Consider the following 16,852-nt stretch of genomic DNA (forward strand, 5'->3'; position numbering starts at 1 on the left):
CTGCTACTTGGGGGCTCTCCTGGGGGTGGCTAGGGCACTAGGCATTTGCGTTTCCCACGGTTCCCCTGCACCAAGGCGAGAGGAGGATGTGTCCACGGTGTGACGAAGGGACTGGATGTGCACAAGGGTGGGTGGGCAGGGGTGTGGGTTGAGAGGCTCCTGCAGGCGCAGCGCCCGGGGCTCCCTAGGCCTCAGGGCCCCACCCAGGCAGCACCCCTCCTTCTCAGAGAAGCCTGGGCCAGGGCAGGCGAGAGGAGTCCTGCTGCCCCAGGAATGAGGAGGCCAGATTGGACTCAGATTTCTGGCTCTTGAGCCAGACTTTGGATGACAGGCCCGGACCGAGCACCGGCAAGCCGGCCGGGGCCCAGTGGACGAGGGTGGTAACTGGCAGAACACCCCGGCCTGCACTGAGTGCCGGTGCTGTGGAGGGAGTGGCCCTACAGTCCCGCAGAAGCTGTCCCAGCGAGACTGCGGGGGAGGGGTCAGCGGGCGGCGACCCCAAGGGGATAGGGCCAATTAGCGGGTCCCTGCAGCCCAGGGGTCTGACCACACAGTGGGCCGCCCACCCTGACGTAGAGAATGTGGCCTCAGCTCATTAGCCTCCCGCTGACCAGGCTCCCGAGTTCAGACAGAATTTAAGATGGAAAAAAAAAAAGTCAGTGAAGTGAGAAGGAGTGTTAATTAAAACCACAGTGCATGGCGATCCGAGTGGCCCCGAGAAGGACTGCGTGGCACCACCAGCTCGGACCCCACGAGCCCCTTCGCGGGCACCAGCAGGCAGCCTCTGGCTTCCCCTCAGCCTTCTTTCCAAGTTGATTTCATTGTGGCCTACAGGCTTTTTGGCAAAGCCTGCTTTGCTTTAATTTCCTCCCAAATGTTGGCAAAAGAAAGATGTTGAATTTTAATTGATTCATGCCATTTCTCAAACCAATTTCTCTGAGTGGTTGTTCTCAAGTCACCGACATACGCCGGCATCCTAAGTGAAACACCTGTGTCCACCGTGCACAACATTTTTGTCATCAGTAAACCGCTCCCACAGAAGAAGCAATTTGCTGCCAACTCCCGGTTAGAGTCCAGCCTCTGGTTCCTGCAGAAATGAAACCGACAACACAGACCCCAGCAGTCCTGACAGATCCACCCCAAGGAGCCCCCAGAACACCCTCCGTCCACCCCTGGGGTCCAGCCTGCCTTCCTCACATGAACGCGGAGTACAGAACCTTGCCCTGCCCCCGCCCTCCGCAGTAGGAGAAAGGCCTCGGGACCAGGCCCTGTGTTTACAGGGGCAGCTCCCCGTTCCCACGAGGACAGCCTTTTGGGTGCACTTCATGGTGCTGCATCTTAACTCTGTTCCTGACTTCAGCTCACCGACTGCACCTCAGTCTGGGACCTAGCGGTGACCCCACTTTAGTCTATACTACGGACCGACTGACCCGCCTCTCCCTGACCCCTGACCTAGCTTTTGGAGTCAGCCCTGCAGGGATGGTCCATTTGTTGGGCTGCCCGGTGCTGGCCTGCTCGAGACTCGTACAGGCTCTGCCTGCCCCGCCTGCCCCAATCAGCACGACCACTCATCTGCTCCCATGTCTGCCCGTTCTCCTAACCTCTGGCAGAGCCTTGGTGTGCGCTCTTGTAGGTGAGTGATTCGAGAAACATTAATCCAGAAATCATTCCCTGGGCTTTTCCGCAGAGGAAGCTATGTGGAGTGGACACACACCACACACACCACCATTTTAAAATTCTTGGTAAACAGAAGTTGTGAGGAGAAAGAAAAGGGGAGGCAGGCCTTCCCCAGGATGTCCCTTACACTAACTGAACCTTCCCTAAGTCTGCTGGTTTCTCCAAGCCATGGTTGACACCGGCCCCACGCGCTGGGATTAGAAATTGTCTCATTCCACATCCCCTTCCAAGTTCACAGAGTAAAGCACCCTGCTCCACCCTTGGTCATTCCAAAAATGAACTTGAAAGCACAACAATGTGGCCCCAAGCTTAGAGTCTTGCTTTCAGTGGCCAGCTTTTCCCTCCCAGATCCACCTGGACAGGAGCCAACACCTCCAGACCCTCCTCAGTTCTCCATGGGGACAAAGAGGAATTTCAGAACTCTTTCTCAGAGAGTGGTGGGTGAGGTTAGGTCTGAACTAACTCACCTTCCACCTAAGACAGCCAAATGCCAAGAGGACAAATCCCAGGGGCCTCCCACACTGAGAGATGGGGATTACTGAAGAATCAAAGCTTTGCCTAAGAAGTTGGCCACCACCCTGCACTTGAACCTCTGCCTCTTAGCCTCTTGGGGTGAGGGAGGCAGGCGCAAACCCTGGTACTTGCTCCAGTGGGGGGTTCGCTGGTGACCCAGCCCATGCTCAACCCCTCAGGGATCAAGCCCACCCACAGTGCAGCCCAGCTCCTTGGTCACATCAGGGAGCCACTGCCCTGAGCACTGGTGACCACAGACAGGTCCTTGCACAGCAGATGACCCAAGTAGCACCAAGGACCCTAGGCCGAGCTGGGTCTGATGTGGTTCCAACTAGGTGTCCCCAGCTGCCTGGCAGGTGCACACATGACCTTCTCTGGAGAAGGGCATATATATTCATATGAGGTCTCAGAGAATCCCCACAAGCAAATGTTCAAGGACAGCAACGAACATGCACCTAATGAGAGCCAGGAAAACCAGGAAGCAAGGCAAATGAGCAAGAACTGAGTTTTTAAAAACATAGAAGAGACCCATTCAACCTTCAGGCATAAAAATTAACAAACACGGGTTACAAAAGAACAAGTCTTTCTATTTTTCAAATAGACTGTATTTTTAGAGCAGTTTTAGGTTCACAGCAAAATTGAGCAGAAAGCAGAACTCCCATACACCCCTGCACAGTCTCCTCCTATTTTATTTAAGGAAATAAGTTACAAGCTTGACAATAACTTCAGGGAGTAGAAAACTGTAAGAAGTGATATGGCCAAGCTGAATAAAAAGGGAGAACTTTGTAAAAACAAATATAATAACTGAAATCAGATACCCGATGGGCACTTTTGGTGGCAGACTGGACAGCAGAACAGAGAAGTGGTAAATGGGAAGATAATTCAGAAGAAATCAACTAGAATTAAGCACAAAGAGACCAAAAAAGAGAACACACAGAGTAGGAGTAAAAAAACAGAAACAGAGGGAGAAGCTCTCTCAGAAGGAAAAAACAAACAAACAAAGCCTTAGAAGCAGAATCTGAAGATATGAAGACCAAGAATTATCTGGAATCGATGAAAGACAACAACTCCAAGATGCAAAACAAGCCAAAATCTAGACATATAATAGCGAAACTTGAGGGGAGAAACAGCAAAGATGAAGAGAAAATAAAATCAGAACAGAGCTCCTGTTCAAAGTCAGGACGCAGACTCCTCATCAGAGCAATGGGAGCCCGAGGACAATGGAATAACATAACAAGTATGCTTTAAAACTACCTGCCAAGCAAGAATTCCATCCCCGGTAAGAATATTTTCACCCTCATTCTTGAAAGAAAGAAATTTTCAGACATAAAATGTGGGGAACAGAGAGTCGAAGCGAGTTCTGAATAAAGGAAGCTCCAGGGCTCGTGCCTTAGGTGAGAGGGTGACCCCAAAAGGCAAGAAGAGACAGAGTAGCCCAGTGCTAAACATGTGAGGGGATCTGAAACAACGAGCGACTGCAAAAGACTAACAATGGTCTCTAGTGATATTATAAAATAAACAAGATAGGAAAAAATGGCAACAATAAAAACATACAATTTAGAACAGGGATAAGCTGAGTTAAAATTTCCCAAGTTCCTTTTTCTTAGCTGGGGGGAGGATTTGAATTAGGTTTAGCCTTCAAGGAGTTGATTTTTTTTTCCCTGCTACTTTTTATCATAATCATGAAAATGATAGAAAACATAATATAGGACATTTAGATAGAAGGGAGGGGGGAAAACCCCTCAATAAATACAAAAGGAGGCAAGAAAGGAGAAAAATAGATGCAACAAATAGAATAACACAAAATAAGACAGATTTCAACCCAAATACATACACCAGCGAAACTATTAAGTAGAAATGAAGAACTGTACGTCTCAGGTAGAAGCAAAATGGCAGTGATAATGTCGTAACGTTTGAACCTCCCCAAATTTCCTCTCAACACAAAAATGGAGCAGTCAGCACAGAAAAACATAGAACAAATCAAAAACGTCTTCCACAAAGCAAGCCGGCAAACACTCACACTCCTGTCCTCGAGCTGCAGGTGCACTGGGGAGTTGGGGCTCCTCTCTGGGACGGCTTACGCCCCCATGTCTACACAGGGGTGCTGGTTCCCTCCTACCACAATGCCGGCGGCTCTGTCCCAGACAGCTCGCCCAACAGCGGTCTCTCTGAGAGGCCACGAGCCTCCCTAATAGCCAGCTGGGCACCCCCAGCATCAGCACTGGGAAGGGGAGGGGGTGGGGGAGAGCAGGGACAGCAGAACTGGCAGAACCGCCACCTCGGACACCGACATGGCGCGTGAGACTTCGCCTGGGCAGCAAGGGCCTTGGATTGGCTCCACAGCACTGAGAGCCCAGACATCACCCTGAGAACAGGGGCCCCACTGAGGTGGAGGCTTGGCCAGACAGGTTGATCTTGTCAGAAGATAAATGCTTACGCGATTTTTTGTGGAAAACAAAGAGGAAACTACAGAAACTCTACCAAAAGCAAAGTTAAATGATAAGTAACAAAATGGGGAAAATATATGCAACTCATATCACAGGTAAAGGACGAATATCCCTAAACCATAAAAAACTTCCAAAACTGAGGTGCCTGGGAGGCTCAGTCGGTGAAACATCTGCCTTCAGCTCAGGTCATGATCTTGGGGTCCTGGGATCGAGCCCCACGTTGGGCTCCCTGCTCAGGCAGAGTCTGCTTCTCCCTCGGCCTCTGCTCCTCCTCCCTCATGCGTTCGTGCTCACTCTCTCACAAATAAATAAATAAAATCTTAAAAAAGAAAAAAGAAACTTCCAAAATCTAAGAAGAAGAAAGCCAAACAACCCCAGAGCAAAACGGAAAAAAATGGGCAAACTGTATAAACTATTCACATAAAAAGAAATGCAAATATCCTTAAATACATGAAAAGACACTCAACTTGCCCGTGTTAAGAGAAATGCAAATTAAGATCACACTGAAATCGCCACCTCTCCTGTCTCTGGCAGCCCCCAATGGATCCAACAGCACCCCATGCCCCGTGGAGGGAGCCTCCCGCTCCCACACTGCTGGCAAAGCGCACGCAGGGTGCACCTGCTGCAGAGGGGACCTGGTGGCCTTACAGCACAGTACACGGTCGCGCTTCCTTTCCGTCTGGGAATCCCCCTTCTAATAATGGAGTCAGAGATATGCCGAAACCCATGAACCATGCACGCACAAGGCTATTTCAGAGTCAAACCACTTGTAATAGCAGGAGACTGGAAACAATCCAAATGCCTGTGGACAGAGAACGAGCTGCCACGCGGCGGAGGACCACGCACGTGCTGGAGAGGATGGGGACGGGCTCTCCCCAGTGACAAGGAGGGAGAGCTGAGGCATGGCATTAAATGAAAAAAAAAGGTAGAACAGGGTCATGGCAGGCTGCATCTCGCCTAAGATGGGAGAAGGCATATGGAAAGACGTACGCATTTGCTTAAATTACGTTTAAACGGAAACACGAACTAAAAAAAGACTTAGAAAATATTGCCACCAGCGGAGAGAGAAGAGGATTTAAACACAAGGATGAAGCTGCTCTCCCCAGAACACACCCTGAGTTACACTTCTGCATATTCTAACCTAGAACTGAAACAGAAAGTCAAAGGAAAACAGAGCAGTCCCTAAGAAGAGGCGAGCCTAGTGCACTGTATCTTAAAGACAAAAAGAAATGCAAAGAAACTGCGAACTCTTTTCCACTAACCACACTGTTTTTATCTTGAAACTACCATATGCATAGAGTAGACTAAAGCAAAAAGAAATAGTCATACCAGTGTCACTAGGAGCCACGAATTTCGGCCTCAGAAAAAAGAGAAATGTAAAACCAGAGAAATAACCAGCTTGTCTTCTTAAATTTGAATTGAAAATATCAGAATAAAATGACGATATATTTCTCATAGAATTTCTTCTAGCTTTGTCTTCTGAAAATCAGCAAAGTCATGACCAACCCAGCAACCACAAGCCCCCCCAACACTCAGCTCTGTGGGGCTTTCCCCGCTCAAAAGACCCCGGGGCCCCGGGGGACGTGGCAGATTCCAGCCCTGCTCAGGCCCCAGGCAGGGCGGGCATCTCAAACCAGAACACAAGGCGGCAATCCCAGACCACCGGGCTCCAGTCAAAAAGATGCAAGGAGAAAACCTAGGGCCACAGTGTTGTCAGGTGGAGGCCAGCAAGGGTCTTGACAAGACGGGGAATAATAACCACAAAGGAAGAAAGAGACACATTAGACTTTATCAAAACGCAAAACTTCTGCTCATCAAAAAGCGCAGTTAGGAGAAGGAATAAGCCAGCCAGGGGGGCAGAGAAAATAGAACTGGTGCCTACAGCTCAGTAAGACGACCCAATAAGAAAGAGGCAAAAGATGTGAATGCATACTTCACAAGATGTGCTGATACCCAACAAGCCTGCAAGTGTCCTCAAAGATGAGAATTGAGAGAGATGGAAACCGAAGCCACAGGAGACGCGGCCAGACATGCGCCGGCATGGCTGAGATCCAAAAGATCAGATGTTGGCACCAACGCAGAGCCACTGGAACTCTTGCACCAAATGCGGGGCCATTGGGGGCAAAGTTCTGGCAATTTCCCATAAAAGAAATTATACACCTACCCTCTGAGGTCCCCATTCCACTCCCAGGAATTTCCTCACAAGGAAAGCTATGTCTGCAAAAAGATTCGTAAAAAAAGTCTGTCGTAGAAAATCACGTAGACTGTGTTACAGGAATCCATTTCCCCCAAATCTCCTCCCTGAACTACGCAAATAATTTCGCAACATCAAAGATTCTTCGCAAAGCCACACGCTGGGTGTAACCTGAACACAGAAAGTACCAAAACGGCAAAGTCACTAGGAGTGAAAAGAGGAAAGCCAACAGATCCCAGTGCCAGCGCCCCTCACGTGCCCCGGCTGCCCCCCTGCAGGGAAAGGGAAGGATACGGCTCATGCGGCTGGGGACACAGGGAGGACAGCCACCTCCGCACACCAGCACCAAGGTGTCTGGCTGGCTGCAGGGAGGCACTCACAGGCCCTGCACCCCGACCCCGAGCCCAACCCCGGCCCCGAGCCCGACCCCGACCCGACCCCGAGCCCAACCCCGGCCCCGAGCCCGACCCCGAGCCCAACCCCGAGCCCAACCCCGACCCGACCCCGAGCCCAACCCCGAGCCCGACCCCGACCCGACCCCGACCCCGAGCCCGACCCCGACCCGACCCCGAGCCCGAGCGGGGTGGCCCAGGTGACTAAGAGAAAGCCAGGCGAGCTCTTGAAAGCGACAAAACTCACTTAACAGAGGCCAGTGTGAGGCAGGGTCTGAGAGGTCAGCCTTCTAAACACAGAGCTTTGGGGAGAAAAAAAGGCAAAAAGAGAAACTCTTAATCAAGCAGAGAAGGAGAAACGAAAAGAAGAAATGTAGGGTCTTCCAAAGACCCCCTCCTCAAAACAAACAGCTCACTGGAATGTCCAGTTGGAAGAAAAGGGCTCACTGGGGGACTCAGACGCACCCAGCAAAACTTCTGAATTTCTAACTAACGAGAGAATCCTCAAGGCTGGGGCGCTGGGTGGTTCAGTCGGTTAAGCAACTGTCTTCAGCTCAGGTCATGATCCCAGGGTCCTGGGATCGAGTCCTGCATTGGGCTCTTTGCTCAGCAGGGAGCCTGCTTCTCCACCTGCTCATGATCTCTCTCTCCCTCTCTCTCTCTCTCATAAATAAATAAAATTTTTAAAAAATCCTCAAGACCTGCAGACAAAAAGATTAATTACAAAAGGATTAATTTACAAAGTTAGGTTCAAAAGAACCAGACTAGTCAGACTTATAAAACCCACGCAGGAGCAAGGAAACATGGAGAAAAAAGAAAAAAAAATCAATGAGAGAAACCATGAACCGAGGATTTCGGAACCAGCCAAGTCTGGCACATCCGTGGTTCCAGGAAGTAAGAAATGCTAAATAATAATAATAATAATAACAATAATGTAATAAAATTTTAGAAGGAAAAGCGGAGCTTGCTGCAAGAACACGGGAGCTGACCCGAAGTTGCTCCCGAAGCCCAAAGCAGGGGGCCGTGCATCACACAGAACACACACGGTCATTACCAGACATTCACGTGGGATGAAACAGTGTTCATGTGTCCGTACTGACGTGAAAATCATTACACAAATAACGAGGAGAAGACGCAGCTTTTCCTGACAGGGGAATTCCAACCAGGGTCACCAAAGGCAAACCGCGCGACGACCAGCGTCGGGCACAGGCAGCACAGGGGCACTAGGCCAGTGAGGGGGGATCTGAGAGACCAGGTCTGCACAGCTCAGAGCATCTCCCCGAGATTGCCTACGGTGGAGACGCCCAGGCCAGCCTCACCGTTCACGGGAGGCGGGCATCGAGAGCTCAGGGAGCGGACGCCGAGAAGGGGCACAGGCACTGCTGTGGGTTTCTTCCAAAGACGCATAACCTCGTTCCAGTCGTGAGAAAAACTCCGACTGTGGGGCATTTTACAAAATAACTAATCAGAAGTTTGCAAAATATCAACGTCCTAAGAGACCAGGCAAGGCTGAGGAATTGTCCCAGGTTGGTGGAGACCAGGGGATCACAAGCAGCACCTGCTACATGGGGTCTTGGATGGGGCCCTGGACGGAAGAAGGACTTCCGGGCGCAGCCAGTGGGCTGTGAATAAGGTCTGCAGTTCGGTTAATGGTGCCAAACCAGTAACGATGTCCTGGTTTTGATTGTGCAGCCTGGTTACATAAGACGTTAGCACTAGGGGGAACTGGTTGAGGGGTAAACAGAGCTCTGCGCTATTTATGCAATTTTTCTGTAAGTCTGGAGCTAGTCTAAAATAAGGCTTTTAAAAAATAAAGGCGTAAAAAGAGGCTCAACATCACTAATGGGAAATGCTAACCAAAACCGCAGTGCCATGCCACCTCCCATCTGCATAAATGAGAAAAGACAGCAGGTGTTGGGGAGAGTGCGGAGGAAGGGGGCCCTCAGTCCCTGCTGGTGGGAACGCAAGCCGGTGCGGCCGTCCTGGAGAACCATGGGAGCTTCCTCAAAATATTAAACACACCATTACTGTGGAGCCCAGCAATCCCACTTCTGGGTGTGCACCCGGAAGAACTGAACGCAGGGCCTCGGAAAAATGTTTGTACACGCAGGTTCCCAGTGGCATTACCCGCAATACCTAGCGCAGGGAAGCAATCCAAGGGTCAGCAGAGAAACACAGTGTGGTCCTTCGACACACTGGAATGTTCTCCAGGCTTAACCAGGAGAGAAGTCCTGACACCTGCTACGATGGGGGTGGACCATGAAGACGTCACTCAGAGTGAAGTAAACCAGTCGCAGAAGGACAAATCCCGTCTGACCCCACTCATGTGAGGTCCCTACAGGAGTCACACCCGTGGGCACGGAGAGCAGAAGGGGGTGGTGCCAGGGGCAGGGGCGGGGACAGAGTTCAGGGTTGCAAGGTGACAAAGTTCTCAAGACGTACGGTGGTGACCTCTAAGCACTGTCTTGTCCTTAATGCCACTGAATGCACACTTAAACGTAGTTAAAATGGTCAATTTTATGACCCACGAAGCTGGCCTTAGTCTCCCGCACGAGTTGATGGGTCCCTCGGCTCTGAGGACCAAGCCGTGTTAGCAGCCCAGCCTTGGAGCAAGCCACAGCGGCCTGTCCAGCCTGCTCCCGGCCTGCAGGCCCCCAGCGGCCCCTTGCCGGCTTCCTCCAGGCCCTTGGGGCTGGCCTGCTCCCCCTTTCAGACAGCTGTCTCCTGAGCAGCCTCCTCAGACCCCCCAGCCAGAGGAGAGGCCAGGTCAGGGGCTCTCAAGGAACTGGAAAACGCCTTGGTGGCACTGGTCACAGCAGAAACTGAACACGTGCTTTCACAATGGCTTCAGGCATGTCTGTCTGACCACTGACCACTCCCGGGGGCAGAGACCGTGTCTGTCCTGGTTCACTGCCCCCCTAAACCCCCCGCCAAGTGAGGGCCACAGTGCTGGCCCAGAAGAGGTGACTGATGAATGTTTGACAGGAAGGAAAGTCTGGTGGCATCCAGCCATCGGGCGGGGCCAGGAGGGGATAGCACTGACCAATGCAGAGGGTCCAAGTGGCCCCCAGGCACAGCATGGAGGCTGCAGCTCCCATCCCACGGGCATCTTCTGTGACCCCAGGCAGGCCTCTGCTGTCCTGCCCTCTCCTGAGAGGTGCATGGCCACGCGGAGATCAAATGTGGGCGGACTGGGCAAGAGGAAAGGTCTTGCATCTCATTTCTCAAAGGGAAAAAAAATTTGGCTTGACTTTACCTCCTGGCTTATGTACTTGCAGTATTTCATTCTTCTTCCAGGATCTCAACTCAGATGTCACAGAAAACCAGCCTGGAGAGCAGGAGCCCTGGGCAGGTGTGTGGGAGGTCTCCCTGGAGGCCAGGCTGCTTGCAGGGAGAGCCCCGCCTTCCTCTCTCCCAGTCAAGAACATTCTGCCTTCCTCTGGCCCCTCCTCACTGCCCCGGCTGAAGACCTCAGAGTCCAGAGGACCTGCGGTGGCCAAGAAAACCCAGCCCCGTCCTCCTCTGGGTACTACCTGCATTACCCCTGTAATTTTGCACCGAGGAGCCCAGCCCAGAAAAGCTTGGATTAGAAACTGCAAACCAGAAAAAAAAAAAAAAAGAAAGAAAAGAAAAAAGAAAAGAAACTGCAAACCAGCAAAATCCCCGTTTATAATACAGAAGACTCAATACAAAGGCCTTGTGTAATACAGTACAAACTCTAAAGAAAATTCCAGAAGCTTCCGACACCTTGCTCATCGGAGGCACGGATGCAGCCCCATTAAGAAATAAACGACCATAAAGCTTCCCAGAGAGGAGAGGCCGTTTAGAGGACCAGCCGAGTGAAGCTGGCCAGGCCTGTTTTTGTTAATTATTTCCAATATTGGAATGATCGATGTAAATTATGGCTGCAGAGGGGCCGTCAAACCAGAAAGAAGACAGACTGGGCGCTCAGCCATCAACCGCGAAGGGGAAGTTAAGCCTGGTGGCGGGACTCACAGCTCCACATCCTCGGCCCTTCCGGGCTCAAGGTCCCCGAGGGCCTGCGCTCACTTCCCCAGGCAGAACGCCCTTCCGGGCTCAAGGTCCCCGAGGGCCTGCGCTCACTTCCCCAGGCAGAACGTGGACAGAGAGGACCTCGGGGACACAGCCTGGCCTGGCCACGCGGGGCGGGGATGAGGGCAAGGCACACCAGACCCCAAAACTGGTCGGAGCCTCCGCAGGACCAGATCCGGCCTGGAAAGCCAATGTGCTTCCGCAGCAAGCGCGTGAGCCGTGGGGAGCCGGGCGCGTCCGCAGCCCACCCTGCCCAAGCGCGCTGAGGGCCGCCCGGCCCCTCGCAGCCCCGTTCCAGTGTAGATGGGGCGGGTGCCATGCGGTGCTGCTGGAAACGCACCCGCACCGTGTGCTTCACCCCAGTGAGCCTCCCTGCACTCCAGCACCCCAGAGAAGACCCAGGCTGTGGGCGGGCCAGACACAGGGTCTCCATGCGGCTCGAGGTCCTGTACTGGGACAGCAGCTCCCAGAACCGCCCTCCGTGGCCCGCATCCTGCAAGTCGTGCATGGGTTCTTCCAGGAGCTGTCCTGCCCTTCACGGGTCATCCCCCCCATCCACACACCCAACCCTGGCACAGCCTGATGCCAACGCATCTCTAGCTTCCCTGGAACACACCCATGCTATTCTGTCTGACCACAGTAAAGCCCTAAAATAAAGTACATATGTTAAGAAAGTTCATTAGGGGTTGTTCATGAAGGCCACAGATTAAATCCATCCTAAAGCTCTAATTATAAGGAACCAATTAAGGAGACAGTTGAATATTATGCAGACATGACAAATCATTTTTTCACTGATTTTGTGAAATACTCATGAGTATGACATATAAAATGATTATACTGTGATCTAAATTGTGTGTGTGTGTTGGAGGCGGTGTTTTCTGCCCATGGACAGTCAGGAGGAGCCGGCAGATGTCTAGATGTGGGGAGCGGAAGAGCACCCATCTCAGTGAGCTCGGGCTACCCTAGCGCAGGCCCATGGGCCGGGCTGCTGGGACAACGGGAACAACGTCTCACAGCTCCAGAGGCTGGAAGTCTAAGATCAGGGTGCCTTTTGGGGGATGGGAGGTTTCTGATGGGTGCTGCCTTCCAGCTGTGAGCTCACACGGCAGACACAGAAAGGCAGAGCGAGCTCTCTGCTCCCTCCTCCGGGAAGGGCTCGGATCCCACCACGGGGGCCCCACCCTCATCACCTCCCAGAGGGGTCCTCACACCATCACACGGGGGACGGGGCTCCAACACGTGACTATGGGGGAGACACTGCCCGTGGTGACAGCACCTAACCTGGCCCAGCGCCCAGACGGAGAACCTCCCATCACAGGATCTCTGGGGGCCACTGGGCCAGCAGGGTGAGGCCCGCGGTCCCTTCCAGAGCACACAGACATGATGCTGATCCGAGAGGCCTCTCCAGGGGCAGACAAGCTGGGGAGTCTCGACCCTTCCCTGCAGTCAGCCACAGCAGGGAGCCTGTAGCAGGAAGTCCTGGCAGAGGACACGGCGCCATCACTCCACACTGGACTGTGGCACAGCACCATTGACTGGTGACCCTCCGTCCAGGCTGAGCCCTGGTGGAAAGGGCCTGGCTCCCAGCCTCACCGGGGACACAGCGAGTGTGGAGGTAGGGTGTTCAGACCCGAGGGGCGGGCAGGGCAGAGCCGAGGACGCATCCTGGCCCCAGGGGAGGACCCTTATGTGCCAGGACTACGAGGTACAAGACCCTTCCCCATTCTGGGTCTTGGGCTCCTCACTTCTAGATGAACTTTGTGATGTTGTCATTTCATCCTTTGTAGGCTCCTTGAGGATGTGGCCCCAGCTTGGTCCCCCCCCCCCCCCGGTGGCACCTCCTCTGCCTGCCTCAAGATTGGTCCCAGGCTTCCTGCAGCCCATCCCTCCCCTCAAAGTCATTCCCATGCACCTGAACACAGGGAGAGAAATCAGAACAGGGCCTGGCATGGACCACGGTGAGTTTTTTTATCATCACTATTTCCTCTTTTTTTATCATTGTTTTTTATCGCTATGCCATTGTTCACAGACTCATAGACCTTGAGAGTATCAGGAACGCAGCACGCTGGGACTACAAGCCCAGCCCCTGGACCTCACTGACCCCACGGGCCACCAACTGCCCCGGGGAAAGGCGGGCCCTGCGGGCTCCTGGGGCAGCAAGCGTGCGGGAGCGGATGGCTGCAGGAGCACGCGTGTGGCCCCGGGCGCCTGAACTGACTGGGACGCCGCCAGCCCCTACATCCCCCCTGCTCCCGACCCGGTCCTCAGTGGCCACTTTCACTATTGACAATGCCACACTCACGCTTGTGTAAGTCTTTTCAATACAAATCAAGTTCCAAAGCAATAAGCATGTACAGTGATGCATCAGTTTGCTTGAAAATCCTATTTAGAATTGGAATTGTAACCTCCATCCGCCCCCAGCTGAAAGGCACCATTATAAAAGTTCTTTCTTTCCAGCCATATTTTTTTTGGGAGAAAGCAGGTGCATTCAGGTAAGAAGTAAGATGCTGGGCTGCTTACTCCCTTCCCCAGTGATGGTGAGGGCCCCGACCAGCTCGGGCCTGTGGGTGGTACAGTTCTTTACAGCCACAGAGCAGGCCCCCCCACCCAGGCATGGGAGCCCAAGAGGGACTGGGCTGGGCCAGCGTTCTTGCTCCTGAAAGCACATCAGTGTTCTGCTGACCTATCCTGGAAACACTTCTAAAGGGGACATAATACTCTGTAGTACTGAAGTTTATAAGGAAGAAAACAGATCTATGTGTCATTAATGTCGCGGAAAAAAAAAACACTGCAGGCAGTTGCCAAAGCACATCTTAATTTATGGGCACAAATCAGCCTTCAGAAAGGCAGTGAAGGGTCCCGTGCCCCTCTTCTAATCCTAAACCCTGGCAGACGCCTTCTCCCCTCCACCACCCGGAGGTAGTGGGGAGCCCTCTGCATCAGCCAGCAGGCACTCCCAGCACCCACCGACTCCCTGCTCCCTCCTGGCACCTGAGGCAGAGAGGAGCTTCAGGGTCCCTGCTCTTCTGCCAGTCATCACCCTCCTCCTTGTATTTGCAGACAACATGCCACAGAGAATCGTTAAGGCATTCCTCCCCGCAGGAAGGGAATACTGGACCAGACCCTCAGGGGCAGGGCAGGAAGGCACTGCTGACAAAATCCTGCTTCCCCCAAGAGACAAGGTCAAAGGGACAGGCCCCAGGTGTTTTCTAGGAAAACTGCCCAGGCCAGGCCTCCCCTCTGACTCCTGACCCCAATCAAACCCTTCATTCTGTGGCTTCCGATATTGTGAGCCTTGGACAGCTATGCCGCCACCCCCGGAAACAGGAACATCTGAAATTAAAACACTAGACACCAAGGCGGGGAGTGGGGCGCAGCTCAGGCGGGGAGGGGTGCGCGGCTCAGGCGGGGAGGGTGCGCGGCTCAGGCGGGGAGGGGTGCGGGGAGGGGTGCGCGGCTCAGGCGGGGAGGGGGACGCGGCTCAGGCGGGGAGGGGTGCGCAGCTCAGGCGGGGAGGGTGCGCGGCTCAGGCGGGCATGCGGAAACGCCCGAGTAGCTCGGACCCCTGGACGCGCGAGCACCTGCGCGCCCGCCCACGGCCGGCGTCCCTGTGAGCCCAGAGGCCCGTTCACCTGCCGCCCACTCCCAGGAGTTCCCCGGAAATGCGCGCGATTGAGACGAGTGGCCGATGGCCTGCGGGGGTCACCTGGAGAAGCATGGAGGACCCCGCCCCAGGCAGGGGCGCCCCGGCAGCGGAACCCCGGCCAGCGGAACGTCGCTCTACCGCCACCGCCGCACCCCCGCCACCCCCGGCCACCTCCGGACTCCACTCCGGGCCATCCCCGGGCCGCGGGCAGGAGGAGAGGGCGCTGCCACCCGCCACCCCACCGCGCAGGGCCCGGGACGCACTGTGCCAGGCGCCGGCGCAGCGCAGAGGCCCGGCTCGGCGGCGCGCGGGGGCCGGGGGGCGGCCGGCGGCTGCTCACCGAGGCTCCCCGCGGGCGGCGGGCTCCGGGCGGCGTCCGACGGCCCGGCTCGGCCATTGCAGAGGCGCTGCGGCGGGCGGGGGGCGCGCGTCACCGCGGGCGGGCGCCCCAAACCCGGGCCCTCCCCCCGACACTCCCCGTTGCCGCCGCCCAGCGCGGCCGCGCGACACCCCAACCCCACCTCTTCTCCGTCTCTGCCCATCTCATTCTTGACAAGAGCAGGTTTGCAGTCCACGAAAATCGGGCGACGATGCTGCTGAAAATGGCCCAGGCTGCGGCGTAGAGCCGAGGGAGAGGGGGAGGCGGAGGCCGGCTGCACCCGCACCCGCACTGACCGCCCCCCACCCGGCGCCGCGCCGCGGGCTGCCGGGCCGCTCGCGGGGAGAGTCACTCACCCACATCTCGCGCGGGGTACCAGGGCCGCTGAGCAGCCCGGAAGAGTTGCACGTGCGTGTTTTAACCATTACCTCCCCGCTTCTGTCTGCAAATACCGCCTTCCACCGCCCGGGTGAGACGGAAATGCTCTTTGGAGCCTTGCATGGAACAATCCCATCCGTGCTCCGGATCCAGGCCCACAATTCCATCGCTGAGCCTCAGGGTTCCAGCCCCACCACTTGTACGTGCTCTGGGGCTGGGGGTTCACCTGTAAAGTGCCCCCTCTTAGAGTTGCTGGAGGGGTTCACTGAGCTCATAAACGTGGCAGGCAGGGTAAGTATCCCATGAAAACCTGTGCATAGGGTAAAATGTCCCCTCAGGGAGGACATTCCTTCTCCCACACCCAGACTTCTAAATCAACAGATCCCAAAGTTCTGTGCATAGAGAGCAAAGATATTTGCAAGTGGATGATTCCTTGTGCTGGGGAGAGGTGCCTGACCCCTTTGGTCCCTTCTTCCTAGACCCATGCACTCTGGCCACAGGAAAGCCACACCATTCCTCGGTCATTGGCTGAGAACACATTTGATAGCACAGAAACTCAGAGGTGAAGGGTTGTTCTTCCCCCAGACACCCTGTGGCACCTTAAAATGGTCCATTCCGACATTCTCTGCCACCTGGGTGACAGACACAGAGTAAGATTTGTGAGTCCCACAGTGTCAGCCCCTTGCTGCACGCCCTTGGTTCCTTGGTCAGAGGCAGAGGTGGGGGGCTTAGTGTGAAAGAGAAGACAGCCCTCAGTAAGTCTCTGGATGATCTTCCAGGTAGAAACCTGGTGGACTGGATAGGGTTATCCCCAGGTAAGTCTTTATTGCAATGGGGTCCGATGGGATCGACGTGCTACCAGAGGGCTGGCTGGTCCCAGGGGTGTGCAGTGGGGCTCCGTGCTGGTCTCAGCTGCTGAGGGACAGAGCACTAGGCCCCGCAGCAACCTTGGTTGGGATGATGGAGGTCGTTAAGCCCATGTGGACTCGCCCTCATGCTGCCACCGGCACGTCTTCCATGAACTTTTTGTGCAGACTAGGAGAGCAGCTGCCTGACATCTGCAGAATGGATCTTCTCCACCTAACTCTCAGGAGGAGCATCTGCTGAGCATGCATGTGGAACACAAAATTTCCACATCTGTACCCACTCCAAAAGGTCCTTCCATCCACCTGC

General features: G+C 54.4%; 1 protein-coding gene across 1 annotated transcript in view; it reads right to left on the reverse strand.

The window, feature by feature from the left end:
- The window catches only part of JAKMIP3 (Janus kinase and microtubule interacting protein 3), a 117,498-nt gene extending 102,165 nt beyond the window's left edge, over positions 1–15,333 (reverse strand). The window contains exon 1 of the mRNA XM_073884722.1: positions 15,263–15,333. The gene's annotated coding sequence lies outside the window, so the exon portion shown is untranslated. The remainder of the gene's footprint in view (positions 1–15,262) is intronic.
- Between the last annotated feature and the right edge of the window lie 1,519 nt (positions 15,334–16,852).

Source organism: Callorhinus ursinus, unplaced genomic scaffold, assembly GCF_003265705.2.
Source record: "Callorhinus ursinus isolate GAN/ISIS: 27379988/994484 unplaced genomic scaffold, GSC_fseal_2.0 scaffold58, whole genome shotgun sequence".
Taxonomy (NCBI): domain Eukaryota; kingdom Metazoa; phylum Chordata; class Mammalia; order Carnivora; family Otariidae; genus Callorhinus; species Callorhinus ursinus.